The sequence below is a fragment of the Lepidochelys kempii genome, chromosome 3 (assembly GCF_965140285.1).
Source record: "Lepidochelys kempii isolate rLepKem1 chromosome 3, rLepKem1.hap1, whole genome shotgun sequence".
Classification (NCBI taxonomy): domain Eukaryota; kingdom Metazoa; phylum Chordata; order Testudines; family Cheloniidae; genus Lepidochelys; species Lepidochelys kempii.
Window position 1 is genome coordinate 189,717,318 of NC_136382.1, and position 15,042 is coordinate 189,732,359.

At 38.9% G+C, this 15,042-nt stretch overlaps 1 protein-coding gene and 1 long non-coding RNA gene across 9 annotated transcripts in view; one reads left to right on the plus strand and one right to left on the minus strand.

Annotated features, from left to right (window-relative positions):
* Positions 1-15,042, plus strand: part of LOC140909618 (uncharacterized) — a 754,751-nt gene that overhangs the window by 364,023 nt on the left and 375,686 nt on the right. For all 8 annotated transcript variants that reach the window (XR_013635609.1, XR_013635607.1, XR_013635614.1 and 5 more), the window contains exon 2: positions 7,304-7,352. This is a non-coding gene — a long non-coding RNA (uncharacterized LOC140909618). The remainder of the gene's footprint in view (positions 1-7,303; positions 7,353-15,042) is intronic.
* Positions 1-15,042, minus strand: part of LOC144930437 (uncharacterized) — a 195,871-nt gene that overhangs the window by 156,156 nt on the left and 24,673 nt on the right. The window lies entirely within an intron of this gene.

The following is a 15,042-nucleotide window of genomic DNA, read 5'->3' on the forward strand; positions in this document are numbered from 1 at the left end:
TCCCTAGGTAACACATTCCAGTGTTTCACCACCCTCTTAGTGAAAAAGTTTTTCCTAATATCCAATCTAAACCTCCCCCACTGCAACTTGAGACCATTACTCCTCGTTCTGTCATCTGCTACCATTGAGAACAGTCTAGATCCATCCTCTTTGGAACCCCCTTTCAGGTAGTTGAAAGCAGCTATCAAATCCCCCCTCATTCTTCTCTTCTGCAGGCTAAACAATCCCAGCTCCCTCAGCCTCTCCTCATAAGTCATGTGTTTCAGACCCCTAATCATTTTTGTTGCCCTTCGCTGGACTCTCTCCAATTTATCCACATCCTTCTTGTAGTGTGGGGCCCAAAACTGGACACAGTACTCCAGATGAGGCCTCACCAATGTCGAATAGAGGGGAATGATCACGTCCCTCGATCTGCTCGCTATGCCCCTACTTATACATCCCAAAATGCCATTGGCCTTCTTGGCAACAAGGGCACACTGCTGACTCATATCCAGCTTCTCGTCCACTGTCACCCCTAGGTCCTTTTCCGCAGAACTGCTGCCTAGCCATTCGGTCCCTAGTCTGTAGCTGTGCATTGGGTTCTTCCATCCTAAGTGCAGGACCCTGTCACCAGTCACACACAATGTCATCCAAATAACACTGTTCTCAGGGTACCTTGCAAAACTTGGGCCATCACCCGTTGCCATACAGCAGGAGCTGAAGCAGTACCAAACACTAGTCTGTTGTACTGGGATGGACCCTTTTGTGAGATTTGCCTTAGACTCTTCCTCAACTTCCATCTGCAGGTATACCAGTGACAAAGCAATTTTGCAGTATTCTTGTTCCCCTGCCAGTGTAGCAAAAATATCTTCAATTTGAGGCCATGGGTATTTTTTAACTTTCAGTACAGGGTGTATGGTGACTTTAAAATCTGCACACACATTTACTGCACCATTTTTTATTTATTTATTTTTTTTACAGTTGAAACTACAGGAGTTCCCCCACTTGCTCCACACCATTTTTGAAAGTACGCCCTCTCTTTCCAGATCTTCCAGTTCAGCATCTACCTTCAAACGGATACTGTAAGGAAGAAGTCGAGCTCTGTGATACTTGCGCTGTGCCTTCTAATCTAGGATTATTGTAGCCTTTGTATTTTAGAGTTTGTGTCCACCTTGAATACTCCTGCGGCCTCACTGCGTATCCGTTTCAACTGCTGGTTGTTTTAGTAGAGTCTGCTGAAAGTGACTGCAGCATCTTTGTAGATTTCCAATCCAGAGGAACCTTACATAACCATTCATGGCCGTACAGGGTGCTCCTCCTTTCTCAATGACATGTAAGTCTAAAAAAAAAGAAAAACCACTGCTTATTGTTATACTCCACATTCGCTTGCATCACTCCAACGGGCACTTTTTTCTCCTGTATATTTTTTTAGTAACTTCAGTGGCTCCCTTGGTTTGGTGTTTTTTAAAGTTTTCTCATATTCCAAATGTGAGATAACAAACACCACAGAGCCTGTGTCCAATTTCATTTTGAGCATTTATCCCTCCTCCTGGGGTATCAACCAGATTGCTGACTTGTCATTTTTGCTCATGCTATATATATCCAAGCTGGCTACTCCCCTCTCACAGTCTGTGTCACTACTGCCTCTGTCTACAGAGTGTACATTGCTATTTTATAGATATTTAGGTCCTTTTTCTATACCCTGATTTGGTCTCTTCCTTATTTCTCTTATGGTCTCTGCAACAAACTGCTTGTCTATGAACTTTTTTATTACACCTTCTGCAATATGCATCTTTCAGTCAGCAATCAGAAGGAATGTGGAACCCTTTTCCCCACCAATAAATGCACCTGTCTGTGGAGCGTACTGTCTCTTGCCTCAAGTTACAGAGAGTTGGTGTTCCTAATTCTGTTTTAGTGCCGACATGAATTCTGTTGCATCCCTTGTTTCAGTTTCCATTGCTACTCCAATTCCTACTGTTCATTTAAAGGTAAGTTTTTCCTCAGTTAAGAGCCTCTTCAGTATGCTTTCATTAAGCAGTCCACACACAAATCTGTCTCGTAGGGTGTTGTTGAGCCCATCCTTAAAAGCACAGTGTTCTGATAAACTTTGTAACACAATTGCAGAAGAGAAAATCGATTCACCTTCAAGCTGATTCCGCTTATGAAACCTGAACCTTTTTGCTACAATCAGGGACTTGGGTGACAAGTGCTCTTGAAAAAATTTGCACTACTTTTTTAAAGGTTTTGCTGGCTGGCTTCTTTGTTGCAATCAGACTGTGTACTAACTCTGTTTGTGTTTCCTCCCATCACACTCAGGTATGCTGCTACATGTTTTTCCAGGGGAACCTCATTTACTTCCAAATACTGCTCCAGCCTCTCTGTACGTGGGCCAGTCCTCCACGCCATTGCTAAAGGCCTCCATATTTCCAGTATTGCCTGCCATTTCATCTTGCTGCTGTTAGTTTACTAGTTGAGAGTATATCCAGTTGTAGCAGAGTCCACTTCCGTAGTGGGACATCACAGATTATTTGCTACTCTGATGCATAGAAGGTTCTTGAAATCCTCGTCATCAGTTGTTGTGTTTTGTGGACATAGCACACGTCCCTGATTATAAACACAGATGTGCATACAGTTGGAGCCATGATAGCTGACTCTGTATTGCAGAGAGAGAGAGAGAGAGAGAGAGAGAGAGAGAGAGAGAGAAGAAAAACATAATAACTACTATATACTAGCAGATTTAACATAAGTAACTGCTTAAGAAACTATAACTGCAAGTTCACATAAATAGATTCAACACTGTGCTCAATGCATCTATAGTATCCACTGGCTCCCTTGACAACTTCTTGGAGCAGTGGGCACTTCACAGAGTCCTCTGCTGATTGTCCCCCTCTGGCATACTTTGGCTGAACCCTAGACCTCACTCTCCCCTTCTTCCCCGCCCCCCAAAACCCCACCATTTTGGTTGGCCCCTGTAGTTTCTTGGCTTGTCTTTTTGCCCCTCCCCTCTCTTGTCAGGAGCAGCTATTGCTGTTCCTGGCTGGAGTCTCCTTAAGTCTCCATCCACATCCCAGAGGTCAGACAGAATGGCTCTATTTGCAGTACTAAATACACACACGTGCACCCCCCATCCCACCACACGACAGCGTGAATACAGTAGAGCCTTTGAATAACAGTCTTTGATCCCTTCCCCCCCAATACATTTTTCTCTATTAAGACAGGTTTCCTGTAAATTATATTTCAGATTTACACATTTCATTCCACATTTTTTTCACTTTAGTTCACTGTACATGGAGTTTCAGTAAAGTGCATTCTGCTGTAAATAATGCAGCCTGGCTTGCAAACCCCGTCTGAAATGAAATCATCTGGGAAAGTCCAAGACATTGCTACTATTTTCATTTGAAAGCTGTGTAGGTGCTTATATGTTCATTTTGTGTGTTTGTGTATGTGTAAAATCCACTTTTTTCCTGAACATCAGATAACCTTTTTAAAGTTTTCACGCACTTTTATGCATGTCCAGATTACACAGGAGCAAACTTAATGAAATGCATGCACAGCTGTATGCATATGCAAATCCCTAAGCAGTTTATGCATCAGGCATTATACATCTATATCTCAGGCATGCAAACTTTTATAAACTTCAACTATTTTGTTTATGTTCTGAAATCACTGGATTTGTTAAAGATACTTGTGCCATACAAAAAATATGAAAAGATGTGCCATGTAAACTGTATATTAGCATAGTGATTATACATACTTCAGAATGAAATTTTCCTGCTAAATCCCTAAAAATTGTGTCTTCTGTATCTCTTTCTTTCTATTTGAACAACCTTGATATCAACACCTTTACTTTCAGGGAACACTTCTTGTAGGTCAGATACTTGCAGAATAATATTCTAGAGGCATCCAGCCAGTTGTTCCTATCATTTTCAGCAGATAGGACAGTGTCAGCTATGGCAAAGGAATATCCTGATTTGAATTCTTAATGTTGATGAACTTAGTAATACCATCCACATGCTTCAGTGTCAGAATCCTTTTCTCTGTCTACTGAGACTTCCTGAAAATCTGTAGCATTTGCAATTGTTCATAATTTTACTTACTACTTCCATTGCCAATTCAAAGTGGTTGCTTTTGATACATCTTCATGCAGTTAGGCAGTACACTGTTCCAATGTCACCTTTCACTGCATGTCTGCTCTTGCTGATCTTATTTACATTGATTAATGTCATGCCAAATAATGAGTGACCAAAACAACCTAGATTGCCCTCAGCAAATGTCAGTGCCTCACTTTGGACTTTTGGATCTACTGTCATCAACTCATTGAACAGTTCCTCCCAATACACATGCTCTACACAACAATGGGCTTATGCAAAATCCGTTCACATGAATGCAATACCTAAAGCACGTAGGTCAGATTTAGCTTTTAAGTCATGGTCTTTGCTGGATGAGTGTGCTGAGTGGGGCCCCAATGTCGTGGGGCCCATGAAGGAAACCTGCAGTCATATTGAATTACTGTGGGGGAAGCACATGCTGGAGGAGCCACAGTGTCACTCAGTGAAAGTGCAACTGGCATTGTCCTCTGCTAGAGCAGCTCCGCTGGCTGGTTCAGGAGGGTGGAACAATGCCTTTCCCACCCAGGTTACCCATGATGCTAGCTGGGAGGAGTGCTTCTGTTTCTGATAGGGGTTGTGGATGTTCCCTGTGCCAGGTGCAATGGCAGCGAGGCAGATCTCCTCATCGCTTGCACCCTTTATGCACCTGAAACTGGCCAGCCACGATCTGGCCCTGAAACTATGGGGTTAGCCAGAGAGTGCCTATAGAAAACCATTATGTCTTCTTACTCAAACTATCTGCTTTATATATAGTGAGTTAATTGCATCCAATTTACAGCTATGCTACCCTCTATTCCTAGATGTGTATATCCCGATTGCTAATGCTGTCAAAGAACCTGCATGTGAACTGTAGTGAGCTGTTTTGCAAGTAAATGATGTCAGATTTTTGGCTAAAGCAAAACCTATAAATATAATTTTGTTCTAGGGATAGTAAGTGTGATAATAATCCTGTTCAGATGCTATTTGTTTCCAAGGGTTCCTTTCATTCAGATGATACTTGGACCATCAAATGTGAACTTTTTCTGAGTCCTGATCTCCTCATGCATCTACCAAAAGTTCCTCCTGTGACCCAAGATCCTCCTCTCTGCAAAATTTCTCTTTGGCAGCAGGCCTGGGCTGCTGTTTTCCACTCATTTGTCTCTACTGGGAAAGAAGGGGCTAGTGGGCATTCACCCCCTTCTTTCCCCCTTCTCCAGTGTTTGAGGGCAGCCAACTGTCTTGCTCTTTCTTCTCTCTTTGGAAAGCTAGCTAGTAGACTGGCTGTACTCAAAACAATTGTCTCATTATGGGAGCAAGGAAGGTGCTTCCAGTCCTCCTTGTCCTGATATATCTGGAATAGTCCTTGAGCAAATGGGCAGGATTTCTGGTCTGTGGGAGGAAGATACTGTTAAAATTGTCACTCTTGTAAGTGTCTTGCTTTACAATAAAATAAATTGCTTACAGAGAGGTATGTGTTCTGAGGGTTTTCCCTGTTTAAGGTTCTTTAAACTGGTTTCAGTATGTGGTCAACATATTACTTAGTCAGACACATTTGAAAGAACAGTATGTTGTCTTGCTCAACAAAACTAAGCCCAACACCAGTTACATGATTAAATTGTGATCCTCCTCCAAATGGGGCTGCACTAATGCAAGCCATTGGTTCTACAGCAAACAATGCCATGGGATCAAATACTATTGGCTCTGTTGCAAACAGTGCCTAAGCTCATGATAAAATAAATCTTCACCAGCCAGTAATGGTGCCATAAATGTGTCACTGCTGCATCAACTATTTTAAAACCCAGCAATCTTTCCACATAATCATGGCTACCAATCACCATTTTGTCTGTGTTGTGTGAGAGACAATTTGGATGGAATAAGCCTGAACCCTGTTTAAAATGCATAAATATATAAAACTCAACAAAATACCAGTCCTGATAGATTATTATACTGCTCAATGGTAAAAAACAACCCTATTTCATCACATGCATGAAATCTGGACCAATTATCATTTTCTCATAAATCAAGTTTAAAGTATTTTTGTTTTCTTTGTTACTGTCTAGTTCATTAAGCAGAGTTTTCAAGGTCCTAATAACAGGATAACTATTGACAATTTCATAAGAACCATAATTCAACTGCTTATATGTCTTCCAAAGAAAATAATCATTGTCCATAGCCACCATCAGTCCACCTACTGTATAATTGTGTTTACAGCTTCCAGACTCATCCCTTTTGAGTTCTGAAGCACCAAACCTGCTTGTTTTAGTGAATTGGAAAAATACTTATCCTGGTCTTAAATCAGCCCAATGAGTTAAAATATACTGAAAGAATGTTGAAAAGGCAGTCAGCCAGTCTAATGACTACTTGGTAAAACACTTAATGTACAAAAGTAATTAATCATTACTACAGTTTGTATCTAGTGATGGGCTAGGACCACAATGTTCAGCATAAAAGGTGAATACCAGCAGAGAATGCAACTTGAATAGGAGTCATAAATGTGTAGGTCACACCTTTGTTAGATATCAGCATCTATTTATATTGTAAGCAGGGAATATCTCATAAAATATATACATACAGCATCTACTACAATGGGGCCCTGATCTCAGTGGCAGCCTCTAGGCTCTGCAGTAATAGAAATAATAAAAATCAAAGTAAACTTACCTTAACTATGACCACTTATCACAGCATTCTTTGATGTAGGATAAGAAGAAACAAACCACAGAAACACAAGTATAAAAGATAAAAGGAAAATAGTGGAAAGAAAAATAAGTAATTATTTACTGTGCTGTCAACTTTTTTACATTCTCCATATTGATGATTCTCCCAACCCAATTTCTTTCATAGATGCTGTAGTGTCTTCTGCAGAGGATTCCTGAGAAAATCATGGAAATATAATCCATTAAAAGGTGTTCTATATTTTTTGAAAGTGTTTTCTACTAATGCTTGGACATGTAACCCAGGTGACATCACGGCTTTTGCAAGGTTATTAATCTTTTGAAAAGAGCTACTTAGATATAGGAAGAAGTTAGAGAACAATAAATAGAACAAGCAAGCGAGCAGAGCAGAGTCAAAGAAGAGAAACCCAAGTGTGAAATCCTGGCCCCATTGAAGGGAATAATAGTACTCTGAAGTGAGACTAGATGATCATAATGGTCCCTTCTGACCCAAAAATCTATGAATTTGCTGTTCTGAGACAACATCTCAAAAAGGCTGAATGTGCTGTTTCTGTTTGTTGGCAGGAAGACACTATACTCAAGCATTTGGAGTAGAATAGAAGAAAATTGACAGGTAAGGAATATTTACATTTACCACTGGTGTAAGTGCTATCAGAAACACATCCAATGCTGTATCAACTGTCTTAGATGTTCACTAGTGAAATCAACTTGCTATTTAGTTGGTGGGCTTGCAAAGGTATACAATGGAGGGAGAGGGGGTTTGGAGTGAGGCTGGGAGAAGAGGAGAACTCCTTCCTAATCATGTGAAATTAATGAAACGTACGTTGCATACCTCTATCATGTCTCCAGTTGCTGATCCACAAGGAAGACTTTCTGGTTTACCCTTTTTAAAAAATTGCTTGAATTCCATCAGTAAAAACAGCAATTAAGCATGTAATTTTGAGTGAAAGGTGTACTAGTATGTTTTCAACAGGTGGTGCTTTGTTGCAGAAGAACCCATTGCTTGCCTCAGTGAGCAAACAGGAACACCGGGATAGGCCTGAGGGCATGGTTGTCTGTTTTAGCATGCCATTGCAATTTTCACCCTTTCCAAACTGTGATTAGTTATTTAATTGCACGTCCAAACTTAGTTGATGCATTTGCACATGTAATTAATTATGATTTATTTAAAAATCACTGTAAAGCTTTGTTTGTCAATTTCCAACAAATCAAATTATGAAGTGCTAAATTTCATTTTAAAATTTTCTTGAATTGTTTTGAACTGATCTTAAGTGACTACCCAAGGGTAAACAAAGTTATCTGACTAGTAAAGGTAGGTTCTTAATTTAAAACTGAACAAAATCATACTGAAAAGTTCAGGGCTGTTTTATAGTGATCAGCTTATATAGGACATAGCTTTTACAGTTTATATATAATCTAAAAATTGCATATTTATTTTATCTACTGTCCATATAAACTATAAGTACATAAGTACTATAAGCCTTTTCCATTCTTTTTAATGAGGTATATTGGTAAAGATATATATATATATATATATATATATATATATATATATATATATATATATATGGGTTTTTAACTTTTTAGAGGAAGAAGAATATCCAGGATTCAGAATACTTTGGTTAACATATTGTATTTAGTATTGATGAGGCATTAAAATGGGATTTAAAGTTAAAGTAAATGATTTTTCATATTTTTGTAAACATGTAATTATTTTTTCAACGTCCTATAAAGGATGCACATGTGCACTGAGTACTCTGATGTGAAAGCCTCAAAATGCCCATGACTTTAATTCTGAAGTTATTCTGAGGTTATTTAAAAGCCTATCAGACTGCCTGTAGGCATGTTGAATGATTTCAGGCTACATATTTACACAGACCTCTTGGGTTGCAAATCTGTGCTACAAATAACAGAAAAACTCTCACCAAATTGAGGAGCTGAAATAAATGTGGATAATTCGTTCACCTGTTATTCCTGTGTAACAAGTATTTCTGTATTCTACTATGATTAAATCTCATTCAGGAAGCCCTCATCTTTGGTAGGTGTTGGGTAAGTCACTCAGTTGAGTTATTCAGATGAAATCATGTAATGGGATATAATAGTCCTTTAAGACTGAGGAGGGAAGGCTCTGGGACTCCCATTCTAAGAGTGATATCTGAAAATTACCATAGAGAGAGGTCTTGGCATGTAGTTGATGGTTGCAGGCTGCTAATTCTGTGTTGGGCTCAGGTCCAGAGCCTTGAAATCTAGGTGAATCAATGCTCCCCATGCTTTCATGCACAAAGAATTCTGGGATATGTAGTCCCAAGGGAAATTGGATTTCTCAACCTTTACAACAAGGCATCTTGGGAAGAGTGATAAGAGGAAACTAGAAGAAGCGAGTTAGTCTCTCGCAGAGTCAGAGAAAACTCTGTCTGATCACCTAGTCTTTAACCACCAGATCTGTTGAGAGAGTATGGCAACCTAGCAGGAATATCTGAGTGGAGGAAACTATAGCAAGAGCTGTTTCTTTAGTTTTGAACAGAATTACCAGACATCACAATATGTTTGAATTTTGCCATCAGAACTTTGAGGAGAATCTGGGTTGTTGTGAGAAAGAAACTCTGATGGGGAAGAACCATAATTATTGTTTTTAATAAGAACTCAATTGCTGTGGCCTTCAGCCAAATTCAGCTTGCTACAGAGGGAAACATAGAACTGGTACATAGGGAAGTGCTTATGAAAGTACTCAGTGAAAGGCTGAGAAGTGTGAAGCATTTACTCTTATAAAACTTGTTATCCCATCCCTACTTTTGAGTCTTCTGTTTGAGGTGAGGTTTTGGCAAGCTATTTTTCTCCATGGGTTGAATCTAGATTTTTCTGTTAATTTAATGGGTGCCCCATTCAGGTATGATTAGCTTAAGGTAAGGGGAACATTTAACTTGCTTCGTATCACTTTTTGGATATAGCTTCACAGAACTCTGAAATGTCCCTGTGACCTTACACCCCATATTCTTCATAGAAATATTGTTATGACAGGAATATGGCATAACTAAGATGTTTTATGCAAGATAGGTCATGTGAGATATCACTGGAAAGTATCAGAAGGGTAGCTGTGTTAGTCTGGATCTGTAAAAGCAGCAAAGAGTCCTGTAGCACCTTTTACATAGGGATAAATGGACACAAATCAGATATTAGGAATGACAATATACAAAAACCTGTCGGAGAACACTTCAACCTCCCTGGACACACAGTAGCAGATTTAAAGGTAGCCATCCTGCAGCAAAAAACCTTCAGGACCAGACTTCAAAGAGAAACTGCTGAGCTTCAGTTCATTTGCAAGTTTGACACCATCAGCTCAGGATTAAACACAGACTGTGACTGGCTAGCCAACTACAAAAGCAGTTTCTCCTCCCTTGGTGTTCACACCTCAGCTGCTAGAAGAGGGCCTCATCCTCCCTGATTGAACTAACCTCATTATTCCTAGCCTGATTCTTGCTTGCATATTTATACCTGTCTCTGGAAATTTCCACTACATGCATCCGACGAAGTGGGTATTCACCCACGGAAGCTTATGCTCCAATACGTCTGTTAGTCTATATGGTGCCACAGGACTCTTTGCCATCATTGGAAAGGTTATGATTTACTGAATGTGATTATCCTATTCATATGCATGTATCTTTTCTGTATCTGAAGTTAGGAATATGGACTATGTATCAATTACAAAAGTGCTTGCACCTGGGGAACGCCCACCAGACAGTAGGCAATCACCCTGATGGGCCATTAGGAAGGACAATAGGACTTTGAAGATGCTAATCTTCCTCCTTCCTGAAAAGTTTCCTGGGATGCTGCTTTGACGCTGCAGGTCATGGGATCATGTCACCTGGTACAGGATACCATCCTGAAATGCTGGTGTTTTTCCACTGGAAGGAGGTGGGGTCAAACTACGAAACAAAGAATTCCCACCGTATGTAAATCCTATTTAAGGCTGGGGAGTGAGCTAATCTTGGTTATTCTCCACTGCCTCCCTGCCAAGAACAAAGACTGTTTTTTCAGGTGTTTTCAGCAAAGGAACTAAGCTGATGAGGGCAGGGGCTGAACCCGGACCGGGAATGGTGTCTGGCCTGCGAAGGATATACCTGGAGTTTTAAGCTGCAAGCAAGAGCTGTCTGTCCACAAAAATTCTGCAACAGGCTTAAAATAACATTTAGGGTGAGAAATTATTATTTGTAGCCTATATTCTTTAGTATATATTGCTTAGTTTATGTGTTTTGTTTTATTTGCTCAGTGCTCTGCTTCGTTCTGTTTGCTATCCTTATAATCACATATAATTTACCTTTTATAGTTAACAAACTTATTTTTTGTTTGTTCTAAAACTCAGTTTGGGCAATTCATATCTGGGGGTGGGGGGGAAGCTGTGCATATTTTCCTCCACATAGAGGGAGGGAGCGAATTTCATGAGCTTATGGTGTATAGATCTCTATACAATGCAAGACAATATAATTACACTCCAGAGGGTGAGTGCACCTGAGTGCCGGGCAGTCCCTGAGCTGAGTCTTCCCACATAGAGCTGATTGCAGACTGTGTGATTCTACAGCTGGATGTGTCCCTACCTGTGTGTTTTGTGAGAGAGAATGTGTGCAGCAGGACAGGGTGAGGAAGCCCAGGCTGGTGGAACGGGCAGGCTCAGTGGGACCTCAATATATCAGGTGGCATCCCAGAACAGGGGTCCAACTCGTCACAGTCCCCTTCACAGAAGAATATGAAATAAAGAACATAGTAACAGGAATCAGTTACCCCAATGAATTTTTTTAAGTTTCTTGGAAACCACATTAACTGGGAACATAAATTATCTCTGCAATATTCTGATCCCAGTCCTGTGCAGATGAGTGGTTAGCAGTATTCTTGTTTTCATTTTAAGCATGAACTTTTATCTCAGACTAGATGCTCATCCTACTTTAGAATATACTACAGAGTGAGGGACAACCGGGGAGGAAATCAGAGAATACTCCAAAGACTTAGAATGGACATGGCTTTAACTGCTCCTCCTTCTCACAATTAGCTGTAGCCCTTATTTGAAGGTTGATATAAAGTTGCATGTTCCTCCTCACCCACTCACTAAGATTTGTCACTTCAGTTCACAACCTGTACAGCCTCCTTTGTGCCTGTGAATCTTTTGTTTAACAGTGCAAGATTTTTAAAGCCAATCCTTGTTTCCTAGCATGCAGAAAAAAACCCATAAATTCATTCTTACAATTGCATCTCCTCCCAATTAAATGCTCCAATCTCCACCAAACTCAAGCTCCATAACCTTATTGGTTTTTAAAAAAACCTTACAATTTCTGTTTTCCTCAAGAGAAAATGTCATCTTAAAATTAATTATAAATGTGAAACAAACTATATTGTTGAAGGGGAGCCATACATTGAGAACAAATGATGCTCTTAAAATATGAAAGACGTGGCTTGTATTGTAGTTAGAATACCTCAATTATATCTATGCTTTTCATGTTAAGAGTAAAGTAAACCAGTGACTATTTTAGTAATAAAAACAATAGAAATCTAATTACCGACTAGAAACAATATATAGTACCAATAATTGCATCAACTAGTATAAATTTACCATGTTTCTGAACTAAAAAACATGCCCCCCTTTTTTAATGGCAAACATTGATCTCTATAGTAGTCACGATAAATATAGAAGAATAAAACACAATTTCTTAACAAGCAATAGACCTTTTAACAAAATTGTCACTTTAAAAAAGTATGTTGCTGAGATGAACTACCATAGCATCACCAATCCTCATTATAATTAAAAATGTGAGAAAGCAATTTAAAATCTTTCTCCAGGCAGCCTTCACTAAACAAGAGCCTCCCAATATTTACTCTGATCCAAGAATACATCAAACAAAAAAAGATCATCTACAGTAAGGAAAATCAGGTCTGTACATGTTCTAGAGTGACTTGAATAGTGTTAACAGTGGTCCTATTCTGATGCAGCTGTGGTATGCAGGGCATCACTAGATAGACTCATCAGGCCAAGGAATAGAAGGCTCGATTACAGCCAACCCATTTAAAGTGCATGGAATAGTTCCCGAATATAAGATCTACTGATACTATTACCAAGGGACAAATTTTAAAGTATTTTTACCTTTCTATAGAGAAAAATTGGACTTATAACATTTGTTCTTGTGATTTTTTTGTGTGTCCGTGTTTAAATTGCTGGAACAAAGCTGAATGAATCTGTCCATGTCTGGTTGCTTTCAAAAACCAAGAAATTGAGATGCACATGAAAACTAAAGAAATAGTAATAAAGCATAGGACTTCCCATAAACTGCCAAAATACGTTTGAGTTTGACTCAACTTTTGGATGAAGGTTTTGGGCTAGTTCTTATTTTATTAAGACTGATTTATACAGCTCTAGCTTTAACTGTTTGGAAGCTATGGCTTGCAGCTCTTCATTTTATTCATAGGACTAGTGAACAATTGTACTAGGAGGTGGGTGGCTTGTTTTGCTTTTTATTTTTTTTTTAAAGGCAGAGGAATTTTAGATAAAATGAGAAATAACCACCTGTTCCTTAATGACTTTTTTCCCTACTTAAGTTAGGATTCTTATATCCACAAGAATGTTTATAGATAGTTATTTGGCTCAAAAGCCATTGTGGTTACTAAATATATGGAATTTAAAAAAAATCAAGGTTGTGCTGAAATGAAGGTAGTTAAAATTCAAAAAGAGAGATTCCTTAATTAACTTAATAAAATTACTAATGGAAGCATTTTAACTGCTAAATTTAATTTACTTGTCAAGATATCAGGCTACAAAGAGGAGGGAAGAGAGGGAATGCTGTTTTCCATTATGATGTGCTCCATTATAGAATAAATTTGCTTAAAATGAAATATATCTCAAAAAGCCATCAATGACATCTTAATTTGTAACAGCCAGTTGAAAAGTAATTAGACTGTGAAGCAATCAGTTCTAGTAAATCAGTGGTTCCCTTTACATAAACATACATTTTACTATTTATAAACAGGATAGGCTTCCAGGTACTCAAGTAGCAAACAGTTTGATTGTCTTTCTGCTGTTCACGTTTTGCACTTTATATTGCAAAATTGTCAAAACAAAACATATTGCAACAGGCTTACGGATCTGGGGATTGCTTCTGCAAGGTGCTGAGCACTCTGCCCCCAATCCAGCAAAGTATTTAGTACGGGCTTAACTTTAAGCACACCAGTAATCCCACTGAAGTGCATGCCTCTGCAGTGCTTGCCGTTTCCACAGGCAGAATGTGAGGCCCTACTTGTAAAATAAATAAATAGAGAATAAATAAGTAAATAAATAAAAAAGGGGATGGGAATCAAATCTGGTTGGGGTGTGTATGTGTGGGGTACATAGTACACACTGTTGTACTGCATGCGGAAACTGCCCTACAGTGCAGTTCATCGAAATTCTTGATCATGTGATGGTTATTTAGGGTTGGATTCTCAGAAGTCCTCAGCATTGGCCTAACTCTGCTTCCATTTGAAGTCAGTAGTAAAATGCCTATTGACTTCAGTGGGAGCAGAGTTAGGCCTATGCTGAATCCTGTTGAATCTTTTAAGTTCCGTAATTACTCCAGTCAGGACACTTTGATATGAGATATTTGCTCCTTTAATTCGTACCTCTTTGATTCTCCCACTCTTTTTTTCTTGACCCTTTACTTCATATCCATGGTAATGCTGACTCTAACAAGCCTAAGCTTTTCAGAGAGACACCCCCAAACCCCAGTGAATTTCAGTGGGAGCTGGGAACCAAACTCCTTTAGGCTCTCTTGGAAATCCCAGCCTTAGAGTACAGAACCACCAACAAGCTAATAAGCATGACAGTCAGTGTTGTAATGATATCATTGATAAGGAAAACAGTGCTATATGGTTGTTAATATTTCTCTATGGCCTTCTTTTTCATGTTACCATCCTAAGCAGTTATTTTCATGTCTTCAGGCATGTCAGTTCCTTGCACACTGTAATTCTGCAATTTCCTTCTAATGACTCTAATTGTTTAGAATTCTTAAAGAATTCTTTAAAGCAGTTTAAATGTTTTGTACGAACTTTTAGTAATTTGTAGTAATCAGCTTGAGAGAGAGGATTTAACTCACTTTCAAGTTGGATTATAAATGTGCAGTGATATTGTTATTGAAAGCAATCAATTTTAGTCTATAATATATATATATATATATATATATATATATATATATATATATATATATATATATATATATATATATATATACTCTTTTGTTTCCAAGGTAAAACTTAGACTCCTTCTTCTAAGACAAACCTTACAGCTGTTT